General features: G+C 35.3%; 1 long non-coding RNA gene across 1 annotated transcript in view; it reads right to left on the bottom strand.

Moving 5' to 3' along the window:
* Nucleotides 1-4,364: 4,364 nt before the first annotated feature.
* The window catches only part of LOC127863203 (uncharacterized), a 56,967-nt gene continuing 43,233 nt past the window's right edge, over nucleotides 4,365-18,098 (bottom strand). Inside the window, exon 2 of the long non-coding RNA XR_008040991.1 lies at nucleotides 4,365-4,543. This is a non-coding gene — a long non-coding RNA (uncharacterized LOC127863203). The remainder of the gene's footprint in view (nucleotides 4,544-18,098) is intronic.

Below are 18,098 nucleotides of genomic sequence, written 5' to 3'. Positions count from 1 at the left end.
GTATCCAAATGAAAACTCGTTACGTGACAAAGGGACAATGGCGACAAAATTGTGAATTTCAGGCTGATGAGAGTTATTTTCATCTATTGTAAAATGCATTTGAAACAATTTGAACCTTAAAATATGCCCGATGCAGTATTTTATATTCATTAACCAGTATATGTAGAAATGTATCCAAGAAAATGAACTGTCTTTGATTTATAGCGTGACATAAATATTTTACGACTCTGTTTGACTCTCGATATGGGGTTTGCTTCAGCGTACAGGTCTGTCAATACTATATATAAACTGTATGCTGAAGTTTCTTTAGCTACTGTTTCTTATGTCATTATATCTCACCTCCTACAAAAATGACCTAATCCGATTGGCTTATAGGGGTCACGTGCCAGTTTTTTAAAATCTTATTTTGGAGAAAAAGCCTGGCATTATTTTAGAGGAAAAATAATTGCGCGAAATGCTGGATTTTGGGGGAAAAAATCACGCGAAACACTGGATTTTGGGGAAAATAAGGAAAGTCTTAAATAATCAATTTAACATATTTTGCTGTTTTTAAAACAAATTGAAGGCAACAGATAATTTAATTATGCAATATGTTATATTTTCTACACTGGATCAGGTTAACTTGTGTATTTGAAGTTTAAAAAAAAAAAAAAAAAAAATTGGGGGGGGGGGGGAAATGAAATCTGGGGGAAAATTTACCTGCTGAGGTGAAAAAAATCTGAGGGGAAAGGGCAGTTTTTTGGGGGGTCCCAAAGAAGGAAAAAAAGCCCAGCGTGCCCATGGTGTATTTTCCATATACCCCTAGTAATTTCCATAGACCCCGAGTAATCGAGTAGTCAGTTGAGATATAATCGTTACACAGTTAGTGACTGATGGTGTATGTGATATACCAAACACAAATAAAAAATTGAACAAAACAACAAGCAAATCAACCAACTTTAACTAAACTAAAATGTAGGTCCACGGGTAAAACAAAGCATAGACATTACTATTTAAGTCAGAAAAGTGATAGTGGTGTTCAAATGATTTAATCCGGATAATATTGATTGAAATCATGTCCAGTACTCGGTCAAAGCAAGACTGCCACTGATTGTTTTGCAAAATGTTTTTATGTCCCCCACTATAGTAGTGGGGGACATATTGTTTTTGCCCTGTCTGTTGGTCTGTTGGTTGGTCTGTTGGTTTGTGCCAACTTTAACATTTGCAATAACTTTTGCAATATTGAAGATAGCAACTTGATATTTGGCATGCATATGTATCTCATGGAGCTGCACATTTTGAGTGGTGAAAGGTCAAGGTCAAGGTCATCCTTCAAGGTCAAAGGTCAAATATATGGGTCAAAATCGCTTATTTAATGTACACTTTTGCAATATTTCAATATGCAAGATAGCAACTTGATATCTGGCATGCATGTGTATCTCATGGAGATGCACATTTTGAGTGGTGTAAGGTCAAGGTCAATGTCATCCTTCAAGGTCAGAGGTCAAATATATGTGGCCAAAATCACTCATTTTATGAGTACTTTTGCAATATTGAAGATAGCAACTTGATATTTGGCATGCATGTGTATCTCATGGAGCTGCACATTTTGAGTGGTGAAAGGTGAAGGTCATCCTTCAAGGTCAAATATATGGTTCAAAATTGCTCATGTAATGTCACTTCTGCAATATTGAAGCTAGCAATTTTATATTTGACATGCATGTGTATCTCATGGAGCTGCACATTTTGAGTGGTGAAGGGTCAAGGTCAAGGTCATCCTTCATGGTCAAACGTCATATACGGGGACATAGTGTTTCACAAACACATCTTGTTAAAGGGATAAATGATCAGGCTTACGAAAAAGAAAGTATGGCATGAATGGGATACATGCATGCCATTGCGTATTTTTATGCCCCCCTTCGAAGAAGAGGGGGTAAATTGCTTTGCTCATGTCAGTCGGTCGGTCGGTAGGTCGGTCGGTCGGTCCGTCCACCAGGTGTTTTCCGGATGATAACTCAAGAACGCTTAGGGCTAGGATCATGAAACTTCATAGGTACATTGATCATGACTCGCAGATGACCCCTATTGATTTTGAGGTCACTAGGTCAAAGGTCAAGGTCACAGGTGAAGGTCACAGTTACTGGAAATAGGCATTATAAGGATTTAGCATGGTTCAAACAAGGGAAACAACTACAGTTTATGCATGTTCTTTTTATTACAGCATTTGCCTCCCTGTAATTCATTTAAAATCTCATTTTGCAGCAGAGATTCCAAATCTGACCTGTAAATGAGCCCCATATTTACTGCCAGTGCTAGGTTACTACTACTACTACTACGACTATGACTACTACTACTACTACTACTCCTACTTCTACTACTACTACTACTACTACTACTACTCCTACTCCTCCTCCTCTTCCTCTTCCTCCTCCTCCTCTTCCTCCTCCTCCGCCGCCGCCGCCGCCGCCGCCACCACCACCACCACCACAGTGACAAAAAACGTATTCACACCATGGCTGCTACTACAACTTATAGCCCATATAGGGGGGCATGCATGTTTTACAAACAGCCCTTGTTAAATCTTGTCCTCCATCTGTAATTTTAATATATGAAGATCACCGTAAGGTAATACGGAAATGTAACACTTATTTTTCCAATCGGATCCCCTTCCTATCCTTTACATTCCCACCCATTTTTACCAAAATATTCACATCTCTCATCTTGTCTAGCACTCCAACTCTCGAAAACTCATTAAACATTGTTTTCCTTTCATGCTTGCAGATGAATTTCTGCGACTTTGACACTCCAGTCTATGTGCTTTTATAATTTAAATTACATGTATTCCAATCTGATAGGTTCCCATTATAATACTGCCAATTTACTTTCAAAACATTATTTCTATTTTCCTTTTCCCTTTCCAAGCCTGGTATAATTTTAATGTCGTCTTCCAATAATTTCAATAATATTTCAGACACTAGTCCAAACATCATTTTGGCAGCTATATTTCGATAAAGCATTTTTCGTCAAAAGCCCCATACAACAGAAAACACACACTTAAAATTAATATTTTAAGTTAGAATGCAATTGATGTCATCAAAATACTCAACAAGCATATACCGGTTGGCTATTAGAAATAGCCACATAATACAAGTCTCAGGTTGTTAAATGGCTTTTATGAATAAAGAGAAAAAGAACTCTTTAGAAATTACGCACCCAGAGGGATACTTGACCTATACATAACACCAGCAGACACGATTGAATAGATTCAAATATTTTAGTGGCTGATTTGAGAGAAATCCCTTGAACTTTGGCCACATCACTGTGTCTGTGCACAGCGTAAAGCATGTAACACTGTTCAGTGTAAGGAATTCCGGACTACTCTCTCAATGTTCAAATGACACATGTAGACACGAGTTGTGGCTCAGTTACAATTACGCGTTAAAATCCATCTCGCAGAATTTCAGGGTCTGAACGCGGTCACTAAATTGTCAGGGAAAGAGTTAATTGACTATCGATAAACACAGTTTTGCTTTCAATATGAGAAAACAAACACTACTGAAATAGTAGTGTCTCAATGAGATGGAAATCGTTTAATTATCTAACCACAGTTTGATGTACTTGGCCAGCTTCTCTGGAAATCGTTCCTGAACGCCTGTATAGGCTACCCTTATTTGCCAGATTGCTATATTTGCTAGTTTGAATTCAATTTTATATCGGAAAACATTGTGCTAAAATGTGCCATTTATAATACGCAATGAGATTTTTAAAGACAGTCATGCAAAATGTGTCTTATGCCATACGGGCACATCATAGCTATAGCCCACCCAGCCTACGCATCTTGCAGTCTGGTCAGGAGATACATAATGAGACCATAACAACTTTGAGTGATTTTATAGGGGGATAGCTTCGCCTCTGACCAAACTTGGCAAATGCGCAGGCTGGGCTTGAGCTAGGCTGGGCTAAAGCTAGGTTGGCAAAAACGCCATAAAATCCATTTTGCATAAAGCGCCTATGAAAGTGTGATTTGAATGTATCGAAACAAAACTGTGTGTTAATCAAATATTAACATACAATATATTTTGATGGTGAAGAAATCAACTCATAGTAAGCCATGTGAGGACAATATGATGTGAACTTCCATAGTATAATTTGTATCTACTAACACTAATATATGGTTTGACTATAAAAATACACACTTCATGCGTAGAATATGCGAATTTGTGAATAAAACCCACAATAGTTAAATTTGTGTTTCAAATTTAATTATTTAGACACATACATTTTCAAACTTTATTTAAAAGTCAGCATTTATGCCGAATATCTATTGTAAAGATATTTCTTGTTATATTTAGTAGTTTTTAGCTCATCTATTTTTTGAAAAAAAATTATGAGCTATTGTCATCACCTTGGCGTCGGCGTCGGCGTCGGCGTTGGCGTTGGCGTCGGCGTCCGGTTAAGTTTTGCGTTTAGGTCCACTTTTCTCAGAAAGTATCAATGCTATTGCATTCAAACTTGGTACACTTACTTACTATCATGAGGGGACTGGGCAGGCAAAGTTAGATAACTCTGGCGTGCATTTTGACAGAATTATGTGCCCTTTTTATACTTAAAAAATTTAAAATTTTGGTTAAGTTTTGCGTTTAGTTCCACTTTTCTCAGTAAGTATCAATGCTATTGCATTCAAACTTGGTACACTTTCTTACTATCATGAGGGGACTGGGCAGGCAAAGTTAGATAACTCTGGCATGCATTTTGACAGAATTATGTGCCCTTTTTATACTTAGAAAATTGACAATTTTGGTTAAGTTTTGTGTTTAGGTCCATTTTATTCCTTAAGCATCAAAGCTATTGCTTTCATACTTGCAACACTTACTAACTATCATAAGGGGACTGTGAAGGCAAAGTAATGTAACTCTGACTGGCATTTTGACAGAATTATGTGCCCTTTTTATACTTAGAAAATTGAAAATTTGATTAAGTTTTGTGTTTAGGTCCACTTTATTCCTACAGTATCAAAGCTATTGCTTTCATACTTGCAAGATTTATGAACTATCACAAGGGGACGGTGCAGGCAAAGTTATGTAACTCTGACTGGCATTTGGACGGAATTATGGGCCCTTTATACTTAGAAAATTGAAAATTTGGTTAAGATTTATGTTTTGGTCCACTTTACCCCTAAAGTATCATAGATATTGCTTTCATACTTGGAACACTCACAAACTATCATAAGGGTACAGTAAAAGGACAAGTTGCATAACTCTGGTTGTCATTGTTACGGAATTATGGCCCTTTTTTGACTTAGTAACTTTTAATATATGGTTAAATTTTGTGTTTCGATCCACTCGAAGTATCAAGGCTATTGCTTTCAAACTTCAAATACTTACATGCTATCATGAGGTTACTGTACCTGGCAACTTGAATTTTACTTTGACCTTTGAATGACCTTGACTCTCAAGGTCAAATTATTAAATTTTGCTAAAATTGCCATAACTTCTTTATTTATGATTAGATTTGATTGATACTTTGATGAAACTACTCTTACCTGACATACCACAATAGACTTCACCCAAACCATCCCCCGTGCCCTCCCCCTCCCCTCCCCCCCTCTCCCCCCTCCCCCCTCCCCCCTCCCCCCCCCCCTAATTTTTTTTTTTTTTTTTTTTTTTTTTTTTAAGATCATCTCACAAATGACCACCACTCCCTCACACTATACCCCCCCCCCCCACCCCCCCCCCAATTTTTTTTTTGAATTTTTTTTTTTTGATTTTTTTTAAGATCATCTCACAAATTATCACCACACCCTCACACTATACCCCCCCCCCCCCCATTTTTTTTTAAAACGGTTATGTTTGAAATACCGTCCAACCATCGCACCCAACCCCCCCCCCCCCCCCCCCCCCGATTTTTTTTTTTTTTTTTTTTTTCGCTTTTTTGGAAGATTATGTAATAAATGTCCACAACCCCACACTATACACCCCTCTTCACTCCACTCCTCCCTTCTTTGTGATTGAAAATGCGAGTCCCTTCACCTTTAAAAAGAAAATAGATGAGCGGTCTGCACCCGCAAGGCGGTGCTCTTGTTTATATTTTGTTTTAGCGATTATAAAGCATTTTTGTCCTTGTCTATAGTATACCTATAGTTATTTGTGAAATCATGTTCAACGTTTTATAAATTGAGAACTGTGAATCGAAACAAATCATAGCTTATACTATTGCATTGTTGACACCAGTGATACAACGAGGAAAGTCAATAATGAGAAGAAGGTATACTGTTAAGTTTATATACAAGTGAAATTTTTAAGTTTAGTTGTCCTAATGCTTATTTCAATAGAGAACTCTCCTTTTTGGTGTGGCATAACAGTATTTTACATCACCCAAGCAAGTAGTAACATAACGATATACTACGTCACCCAAGCACATACATGCCAGACGTCCCAATCTTGGCGGGACAGTCCTGCTTTTGTGGTGTTTGTCCTGGTGTCCCGATGTGACACTATTTGTCCCACCATTCGTACAAAACGATATACGCTCTATAAGTTGACAATAAAATTCCCTATTCAAGCTCCGTCTGGCTTTAATTGTCATCGCTAATCCCTTTATTAACAAACCATATCTACTAGTCGAGTGATCCAGTGTTGTTTTTGACACCTTATAAGCGATATATCGGCAAATTATTGATTTTATCGGGCATTCACACCAGGGTATTTTTATGATAAGGGTCGTTAATTGCTAGTGATAGATGCATCGTAGTACACTAAGCAGATTGCTTTTGTATTTCAAGGCCCAAATCAAGTCCAAAGATACTATTATTGCGCGGTATTCAGTGTATTATATGTCAGACAAATCGAGCGCTGACCGATACCAAAGACATAAATTTACTTTCGTTTTTGACTGATTTTCAGAAAATAATGTGTACACTTTGCATCAATCTAAATTTAGAGTTAATAGATGATTGGTTGAATAAAAACAGTGCTCGATGTGTACACACCGGTCTTACTGACAATAACGTAGTGACGTCACCATCTATGTATAGAATGCATATCCTGTTGAACGTTGCCTTCGTCCCAAATGGATTCATCCGCATAGTGCACATGTTTGTTTACTTCCGGAAAAATGGAGAATGTCTGTGTTCATGCAATTCTAAACACATTTATCGTCAATATTTGCCAGAAATTATGAGGTTTCGTAAGTAATTAGCTGATTACTGACTTCAGTAAAGGTGGCATGATTGATCGTTTTAGGTGTCCTGCTTTTTGGTCAAATGTTCCGACATTTTTAATGGACTGTCCCGATTTGGACCCGAAAATTTCTGGCATGTATCCCAAGCAAGTAGTAACATAACAATATACTATGCCATCCAAGCAAATAGTGACATAACTATATTCTACGTCACCCAAGCAAGAAGTAACATAACGATATACTACGTCACCCAAGCAAGTAGTAAGGCCAAACTTTTTTAATAAAATGATTTTCAGATTTTTTTTCTAAAAGTGTCGGGTAGGAGGACGGGAAAAAAAAAAGAACAAAAAGATGGGTGACCCAATATGCACTCATTTTAAAAATGTTATGGTATGAAGTTCTTTTTACTAAGCAACCACAGTGATTTTTTTTCAAACATGTTGATGTGCAAAATGATCATAATCAGATTGTAGGTCTTGTTGTGCAATTTTTAAATTAGTTTGAATTTCAAAAATATCTTAACTAGTTCAAAAGTTATGCATTTTGTTTACTTGTCTATAATAAACTTTTTGGTGATTTTTTGCTGAGCATTTTGGTCATAGTACCTGTGCGTTTTGTGGACTTCGTGCTTGTAATAAAATAAGTTTTTTTTGCAATCATTTGAATTTATTTTTTTGTTTTAATTGCCTCATTTGGTTGAAACTTGCCATCTCTATGGGTTTTTTTTCACAAGGAATCCATATTTTGCATTAAAAATACTTTATCTCAACAAACAACCAATAAGCTATTGTGGTTTAAAAGAAACATTTATAGTTTATTGTCCAGTAAAAATCAATACCGCAGACAAATACAAATAGCGTAATAAAACGCTTTTCAGGGGTTTCACTGGCCCAAAAAAAGTTGTCGCCACTTGATCGCGGTGTGAAAACCACCCGTAATTCAAACTTAATCAATAAGGACAATCATTTAAGGAACCTTACTACATTAATGAATAATGGCATTTACTATATTTTTATTACTCTTAGAAGTATGTCAATACTTAAATAACAATAATTACTTTCAGAAGTCTTAGTATTAAAAGTTTTATTTTTGTATAAATAACATTTTTTCCACTTGATAAACCAGATAACCAACATAATATACAGGGATCATATTTTCCCGCAACATCAATCGGTCCGGATATAAAAGTATCCGAAAATGTGTGTCCGAAATCATGACAAATTACGTTAAAATATATTAAATAAGGTGGTAAAATACATGTACAAGTACAATTCCCATAGGCATTTTTTTAAACGGAACGAGTTTTCTCAAATGGTTTTATCATTTGGTATTTCATTGTTGTTTCGTGTGCTGTTTTATCAGACTTTTTTCATCGTTGTCAATATTATTAATCTGTGAAAGTCTATACCCATGTTTTAAATTGTTGTCGACACAATAATATCTTACAAACATGCACTGAACCAAACAAATGTATGTGCGTAGGTTGGCAACTGACAACAACAAACCAAATAATTAAGAAATAATTTGTTGTCAAATAACCCACGTCCGATAGTTTAGATGCGCAGGGATTTAATCACCAGAGCAAAGCATTTGAAACCACGAATCTAATTTTCCGGCCGTGAGTTATTCAACAACGAAGTACAAGAATTATTTCGATTCTAACACGGTTTTACTAAAGATTTATTCAATGTATTTTATTTTTCTTGTGCACTATTTTATGTGAAGTTCCGCCCATAAAAATAACTTTCGGCTGTTCTGTCGATCAGATCCGCGACTTTCATTCATAATTTTATTACCGGATTATTACGCTGGTGGAAAATGTATCGGCATGTTTGGTTTAGTTACAGCGCGTGCATTCAGACGCGTCTTTTCGGGTGCGTCTTTAATCCGCTGTTCACAAGTTTTTGATTCTTGGTCTAACGTGCAATAAACCGGTCCTGACCGGTTTAGAGACTGCAGTGAATGGTTTATCACACATAATCGAGATAAGAATGTCATTAGGGTGTGTTAGCATGTCCACTGTGTAATCGATTTCATGACATGGGAATTTTAATAGCAAACAGAATCGGACCGACTGTTAGGGATTTTCAATCAGTCTTTCATGACCCCAATCGGTCTAGGACCGACAAAACCGAAAAAAATATGATCCCTGATAATATAATAACATTAACAATAATGTAACAGTATGCTGCATAAATGTTTCAGAATTATTTATTAAAACCTAGAATCACACAAATATACATCATCTGAAAGGAAAAATAAATCAAACATCAGAAAATAAAGCATCTCAATTCAAATTGTTAAACAGTTTATACATTTGGTCATTTGGACATGATATACATCAACTTCTGTTTATTATCAAATTTCACAAATTATAAAACAACACATTAGCTAAAAGGTTTTCTGTTAGTTATGGTGGTTGATTTTGTTTAAAGGTTTTCTGTTAGTTGTGGTGGTTGATTTCCAGGTTCAATTAAATGAATATTTTTCACATCTATTTCTTGACAGAAAGGCCCAGGATAATTGCCACCATCCATTCTTGTTGTCTGAAATAAAACAAAACATATTTGTACAAACTATATACAACAAATCAAAACATAAATGTCACTATCTTTATAAATGTCCGAATTTTAACATATCCGAAATATAGTACATCGAGTGAAGGACCTACTTTTGATTTCAGAAATAGTTGGTATTTTAATTAAAATATATCGTTCCCAGAACATTAAAATAATGGAACTGTTAAACACAAATGCTCACAAATGCCTGTTGAAAAAAGTTAACAAGTGTTTTTGTCATGGTATTGATTACAGAAATAGCGTCCCTAATAATCGTTATAATTATTGATCTTCTTGACAGTTTATCCCAGGATAACATAACTGATAGTTCAATGTCATAAAGGAGCCGTTAATCCGATAATAACCCCCATAAATTTGACTATTTTATTTGGATATTCATGGTTTGAAATTGTTTTAAAAACTGTTGATTTTGCGATTTTCGAACTTTTGGTACGAACCGGTTCGGAACAAAACAGAAGTTTCGTACCCATTTCGTACCCATTGAAAATAACGAAAACACACATATTATATGCACAAATTCTTCACTACAACTGCATTGAACAACACATATAATTTTATTCTCTAAAATATGACCGTATTTGTGCGTAAAATATGGAAGGTTTTAAGTTGCTAGGCGTAAATGGGTTTCGCGTTTCAAGCACCTGTTAAATTAAAATCATTCTTTTATTATTGCTTTCATAATAGTTTTTAGTCATTTTAATACTATCAATTTTATAAAATTGTAAAGAAATAATAAAATATTTACTTACAAATCGATTCCATTCCAGATTTCATTTGACGGTTGCATAATTATTGGGAAATTTGCAGACTTTGCTGATGAAAGCGTTGTAGCCTTCTTGCACAAACATAATGGTAAATTCCAGCACATGTACATGATGAAGGAGGTTAACGTATTAATGTGGATAATTAACACTGGGTTTATTATGATGATTTATAACTCATTTGAACTTTTTCTAAAACCCGGCAAGCGTTTTGTGTTTAAAAGCCACCTTTTGGCATCCAAAAAAAATCTTTTTTTTTGGTTTCGTCAAAAGTTGGAGTCGGCGGGTCCGAAAATCATTTTATTAAAAAATTATGGCCTAACATAACGATATACTATGTCACTCAAGCAAGTAGTGAATGATGTTGTTTATATTAAGAACGAGAATGCCCTAATGACATCACATTGATTTAATTGACGTATTTTGTTTTACTATCAAGAGAGTCATGAAAACACCTCAGTAGCTGATAAATGCAATATTCATATTGCTCATGAATAGCAAAGGAACACACAACACACAAGTATTTTTCTTAAGGTTCATTTTATTGCATTCTAAAAAAAATCGCTATTTTACACTTGTCTTTACTTCTACATCCTGTATCCCTGATTTGTCTTGTAAAGCACACATAGCAACATATTTGAGCAAGATAATTGTTATATTATTTCAGTTTTATAATAAGATACCATTAATCTTTAATAAAACATTGAAATATATCGGGGTTATGATGAAAACAGTTCTTGCACCCCCCCAAAAAAACAATTTAAGGTAGCTTTGTTGGTAAGTTGATTTCAATTAGTTGAGAATCTGATAGGGTGTTTGATGGCTGAACAGGTATTAAGGTATTAATAATATGTATTCACAGAGCTTTGTTGACCTTTTTGGGAAACAATTAATGAGCTAATTATTTTTCTGTTTTGAGTACACAGTTGATGTACAGAGGACACTTTGGCAAGCAAGGGCTCATGCATTTTAGGCAAGAGAAATAGAACTTGAGCCAGACGCTGGACATTCACGGACCTGCCTCCTGTCTAGGTGGAAGTGACTGTCGTTGGAAAAGTGGTATTGTAAGCAGCAGAAATGTAACTCAAGCCAAACACTTGACACTATACTGACCTCCCTCCTGTTTGGGTTGAAGTGACTGTTGTTGGAACAGCGGTATTGTGAGCAGCAGAAATGTTACTCAAGCCAAACACTTGAACTATAATACTGGCCCCGTCCTGTTTAGTAGGAAGTGAGAGTAGTTGGGATAGTTATCTAGGGAGCAGCAGAACCAGAATTGAAGCCAAATATTGGACATGTACTGACCTCTATCCTGCCTAGGTGGAAGTGACTGTGGTTGGAACAGTGGTCAAGTGAGCAGCAGGAATGGAACAGCCAGACACTGGACCTATACTGACCTCCCTCCTTTATGGTGGAAGTGACTTTGGTTGGGATTGTTGTCAAGTCAAGAATAACAAGCCAAGTCTTGTCAGGTAAGATTACATTGATATCATTAACAGTCACAGCCTCAGTGGCATTCAGCCCAATCACAGATTGCATGCTCAACTGAGGTTAAGTTCTTAGATGTGTGCTATTGTGATCAGTCTTTGTCTGCTGTCAAATGTGTGTTGCCTGTCATGTTTTGGTAACACAGGAACAAAGTTTAAAAAAACTGGACATGTGTTCTCAGTTCTAACCCAATTGAGAATGAGTCCATATTACATGTAGATACTGTGTGTTGTAAATTTGGATTGGACATAGTAATTTTAGACAATTAACCATTACAGTGTTGTAAGTTGCAAGTTAGTCTTATCAATTATCAAGTCATTATCAAGCATCTTATTTATCACTTGTATCAACTCCGTCAAATTATATTAAATGAGTGTTTCATAAATTCCATAAATATACCTCTAACATTTAAGCATGCTAATGACATCTTCAGGTCTTTTGTATTAAGTGTTTATGCAGTGTGCATTCCTGTTTCAAAAAGATATTGAATACTTCTTAAATTCCATTAAGTTAATGGAAAACCTATAATAAACTTATAATTCCTGCATAAACAGAGAAGTTTGGTACAATTTTTAATTATGAGTTGTTTTCCTTGGACTGACCTAATGGTATATCTCCTTTTTTCCATTTTAAAGTGTAAAATATTGTAACCATCTCTGAATAATATTACAATGCCATGAAGTTGGAGCAATCTATAGCCAGATCAGACTAGAATATGTAATCTACCCTGTGTCTCGTCTAAAAATAGTAGCATATGTTTCTACTCAAATTTCTTTGATGTTTATATATTATCACAGCCAGACCAGTGTGTGCTTTTCACCATTTAGGGAATGGGGCCAGGTCCCTTGGGAAAAATCATGTTGTTTTGACTTACATTGGGAAGTAAATACTGTTTTTTTATGCTAACAAATAATTAAAAATTGAGAATAAAAGTGATTTAAAAAAAAATTGATAAAAAAACGTTATGAAACCGAAAGCAGAAGTTTTGAACAAAAAATTCAGTCTATCTTACAGAGGTTGCGAAGATAGTCACTGTATGGCCATTGGTTGATTCAGCATACAATCTATCTTGTGGAGGATTCTGTAGATAGTGGATGTATAACTTTTCCATATTTTCAAATTCTGAATACTTAACAAATACTTACACATTTCCATGAAGCGTTTACGTGTTTGAAACTTCGGTTAATATTATTATTCTTCAAGCACAGTATATCGCAAAAGTTGTTTTAATTTGCGCATATATTTATGATCTTTTTGTTTTTATTTATGTCAGAAAATAGTTTATGTGGCTGATATTACGGATTCCAGGTGGCGAGTTCACATGAAAATAGCCTTTATCAGTTGCAACTCCCATGAACCAGAGGGTCAATAGCTGGGAGTTGGAGTATTGGGACAATGTATAACCCTTGAAAGTCTCAGATCTAGAAACATTAAAGTGGGGTTGTTAAAAAAAAAGAATGATTCTTATCAAAGATAAATGATAAATATAACTAATATTTTAATCTTGGACAGCAAAATCTGATAATTTTGTTTGCTGCATAATACAACTAAATCATGAACAACCATGCCATGACAAAGACATTATGTTTTTTTATGGGTATATTTTCACTTGATTTTGCGCTCATTTGCAGTTCTAACTAATTTCCAAGTTTTTAAGATGGCAGCTTTATATCATCTGTTTATTACATTGTTTAAGTGCCTGTAACAAAATTGCATGACCTGGATCTTATTTCTGTTATTATAAGTTAACATGTGTAAATTAGCCACAATTTCATTACATGTCTATTTCATTATACCCCCACAAACGAAGTTAAGGGAGGTTTATAGGAGTGAGCTTGTCTGTCTGTCGGTGGGTCTGTCCTTGGGTCGGTATTCAGTATTCAGTGTCCGCTCGCTAATTCAAGTAGTTTTCATCCGATCTTCACCAAACTTTGTCAGATGTTGTATCTAGATGATGTCTAGGTCAAGTTCGAATATGGGTCATGTCGGGTTAAAAACTAGGTCACAGGGTCACTTAGTGCGTTTTAAACATAGAGCATGTCGTCTGCTCTCTAATTCAAGTAGTTTTCATCCGATCTTCACCAAACTTGGTCAGAAGTTGTATCTAGATGATGTCTAGTTCAAGTTTAAACATTGCTCATGGCAGCTAGGTCAAAAACTAGGTCAGGGGGTCACTTAGTGCGTTTTCAACATTGAGCATGGTGTCCGTTCTCTAATTCAAGTAGTTAACATTCGATCTTCTCAACACTTGGTCAGAAGTTGCATCTAGATGATGTGTAGGTCATGTTCGAACATGGGCCATTCCGGGTAAAAAACTAGGTCACGGGGTCACTTAGCGCATTTTAAAAATTTAGCATCGTGTCGGCTGTTTTTGTGAAGACAACATGCAAAATATTCTGTGTCAATGCGGCATGTGGGGGTATTTGTCACGTCTGTGACAAGGCTCTAGTTTATTATTATTTAACAACAAACACATACATCTGGAGCAGGAACATAAAACTGCTCTTTCATACAAATATAAACAACTGATGAGGAACATCCCTAAGGTTATTTAAATAAAAGTTCACTAATGTTTATGTTGTAAATAATATTATTATAACACATGTGTTGCCTTTCACAGGTTTTTTGTGAGCAAGAATTAGGCAGTCCAACTTGTGTTTTTGGGTCAAAAATAAAACAGGAGGGCTGAATACACTTGTTAGGGATTGTCTGATATAATCTGGTATTACTGTAAAGTGGTTTACACTCATTATGTGTAAAATATATAATTGTTTCACGAAAACAGTAAAACAAGTCATATACTAGTTGGTTTTCTATTCTTAAGAGGTTATGCAATTCTGACCTTTTTGTTTTTTTAAATTTTATTATTTTATAAAATGTATCAGGATAGAAGACGCAGACAACTTTCGTCCAGAAAAATGTTCCATCTCATATTCTGGGAAATACTGTTTATTAGTGATTATAGTCTGAGTATTTTTCTGGATATTTATCACTGGAATGTATACTTTGTCATTGCTCTGTGTTTAATATGGGACAGTAAGCATCACATTTTAAAAGCCCCCACTGTGAAGTGATTAAACTTTGTGTAAACATTAAATGACATATGGTGGTTGGTGAATTTTCCAAACATGTGCTTAATTGTGAAGCAGTTTACTCTTGATTTAAATATAGGATATTTTGTAAGCAGTTATTTTTGCAGTAAATTGAAGGCTGCAATCAACAGCCATACATGCCATACGTCCCGGATTGTCCGGGACAGTCCCGGAAATGAAGAACTTGTCCCGCTGTCCCGGAAATCTGACAAATGTCCCGGAATTTACAAAATCCATATATACATTTACCTTATCTTAGGCTTAACTGCACCTCGAATCTGTGTTTATCTGCAGCGTCTCCATGACAATGCCTACCTGAATAGGCAGACTACGCTACCTGTCAAAATCGATCAATTAACAGGGGTCCTGTTATCATATCGATTGTCTCACATTCGCGGTCAAACCGAAAAGGCGGCATTGTTTAATGTGGTTGTTAATTGACTTTAATCTACTACGTCATTATTTCCCGCTGCGTACGGGCAAACGATAGTTGTTCACACATCTGAAGTCCAACATCGCTGAGTAAAAAATTAATTGTGATTGGTTGTATGTATTGTGAATTGATTTGAGTTGACGATCTAACGGTACTGTATTGTTGTATTTTTTATTATATAAATGTTATAAATGAATAAAGGCGTATCAACAACTACGCGTTACACACCGGTCTTAACAATAACGCAGTGACGTCACCATCTATGTTTAGAACGCTTACACTGAAAACACGTGGCTTGTATCTAGTAACGGAAGTAGTAATGTTTAATTTGACGTTAATAGATCAAGTGTATTTCGGATAGGCTTTCGAACTTTTGCAATTAACGATGCGAAACAAAAAAAACGTACCAAAAATGCATATGTCTATAAATATCGCTACATTTTATACATGTCCCGGAAAATCGGCAAAAGTCCCGGACAATTTAACTCAATGTCCCGGAATTGGTCTGAAAAATTATGGCATGTATGCAACAGCCAATAGTGACAGTGTAAATCACATGCCATTCATCAGATGTAAATGACTTGTAATAACCAACATTTTGAGATGCTTTAGTACCTGCTAAGAAAATGTAATTTCATAGAAAATGAAAATGTATGAACGATAAAAATATTAATTTATCAAAGCACTACTTACTTATTCCTCCTATATTATCAATGATTTTTTGGCCCTAAATTACAGCCTCTTACAGGCAGTTCCCCAATTGCAAAAAAGTAAAAAAGGCTGTTTCCCATCGGCAAAAGTAATATTTTTTCTAAAAAATCTGACCAAAATTTCCCCAGAAATATGACAAACTTAATAATTGGTTTATTGAGTTTATTATACAGCAATTTAATTCACCAGCACTAGAATATAAATTTCAGAAAGCAGTTAAACATGTTCTTATAAACAATTGGTATTTATAATCATAATAATAATGCTTATTTTTTCCAATTTCATGATCTACCATGCTTTTTTTGCCGATCAAAAGGGCACAGGCTGTAAAATATGAATGATTTTTTTTTCACTGATTATAGTTTTTAAAGCAATATAATTGAAAGCATTATGCAATTTATGTTATAACATCAGTTGTTGTTTATGTAACAACCATATAAGTTCAACAAGATACCAGTTGCCTTAACAAGTCATCATGAGGTTAGAGACCACCCGTGTTAAGAAACAGCTTTTAAGATCAACCATTTCCTGTCACTTTAGGTTTGGATCTTTATATAACCACTTTAAATTGTCAGTGTTAAGGCAAGGTTATTAACAATATTAAGCTTGGGTTGGTGTAAAAAGATTTTGTAAAACAGAACTGCCTATACCCTTTGACAAAAGACATGCAGGGTTGATATTTAGGCAGACAGTGACATGCCTATATGAGTTTAATACTACATTAGTTTAACATTACTAACAGGCAGGTAAATGTATTTAAAATAAAGTTAAATTTCACTCAATGTTGATTAAATTAGCAGTTTCTAACACTTTCATATACTTTGGTTGGGAGATAAAATGTATTTTGTTGCACTACTTAATTGAAAGGATTTTTTTTTAAGTAATCTGTTGATAATTGCTCTTAGTGTTGTTTGAAATGTTCTGGGGGCACTTGCATGCTATTTGTTTCATGTGTAAATAATTTTAACCAACAAATCAAGGGCAATCAATCTAATTTGCAGTTTGTTAGACCCCCTCCATCAACAGAACAGTTGGATATATAGACCAATGGTGATAGAAATTTATATGATATATAAATTATATCTATAGTTGCTTTTGAACTCATTACATAAATGGAACATTAACTATTAGTGACTGTTTTTTTTTTAAATTTATGATTATAAATTTATGCCCATTTTTAGCTCGGCTGTTTTTGGAGAAAACCCTAGGTATTGTCAAAGCCAGCTCTTCGTCCGGCGTCTGCCGTCCGCCTTCCGCATCGTGCTAAAACCTTAACCTTCAACTTCATATGTAGATGCACCTTGATCAGTTCTACACGCCACACCCATTTTTGGGTCACAAGGTCAAAGGTCAAGGCATCGCCACTTACCTTTTTTCCTTTTCTTCTGACAAGCTTTCGTTTATTCAAACCTGCACCCACAGCCGAGCGTTGGCACCTGCTATGCGGTGCTCTTGTTTAAATTAAATTCTCATAAAATAAATGAATTTCTTTGATTATGAATTGAAAGTTCATGAAACAAATGTTTATAATTATGGTACAGTTCATTAACTACACAGTTACTGAATGTGTGAGGTTATGGAGTACACATTCATGAAAAGTTTATTAATTACAACAAGTTTTTATGCCCCCGATAGGGTGGCATATAGCAGTTGAACTGTCAGTCTGTCTGTCTGTCTGTCTGTCTGTCTGTCTGTCTCTCCGTCTGTCTCTCCGTCTGTCCGTCCGTCCGTCCGAAAACTTTAACAATGGCCATAACTTTTGCAATATTGAAGATAGCAACTTGATATTTGGCATGCATGTGTATAGCATGGAGCTGCACATTTTGAGTGGTGAAAGGTCAAGTCATTCTTCAGGTCATAGTTCAAAAAAACAAAT

The sequence above is a fragment of the Dreissena polymorpha genome, unplaced genomic scaffold (genome assembly GCF_020536995.1).
Source record: "Dreissena polymorpha isolate Duluth1 unplaced genomic scaffold, UMN_Dpol_1.0 chrUn002, whole genome shotgun sequence".
NCBI lineage: Eukaryota > Metazoa > Mollusca > Bivalvia > Myida > Dreissenidae > Dreissena > Dreissena polymorpha.
This window is presented reverse-complemented; position numbering and strand designations above follow the sequence as displayed.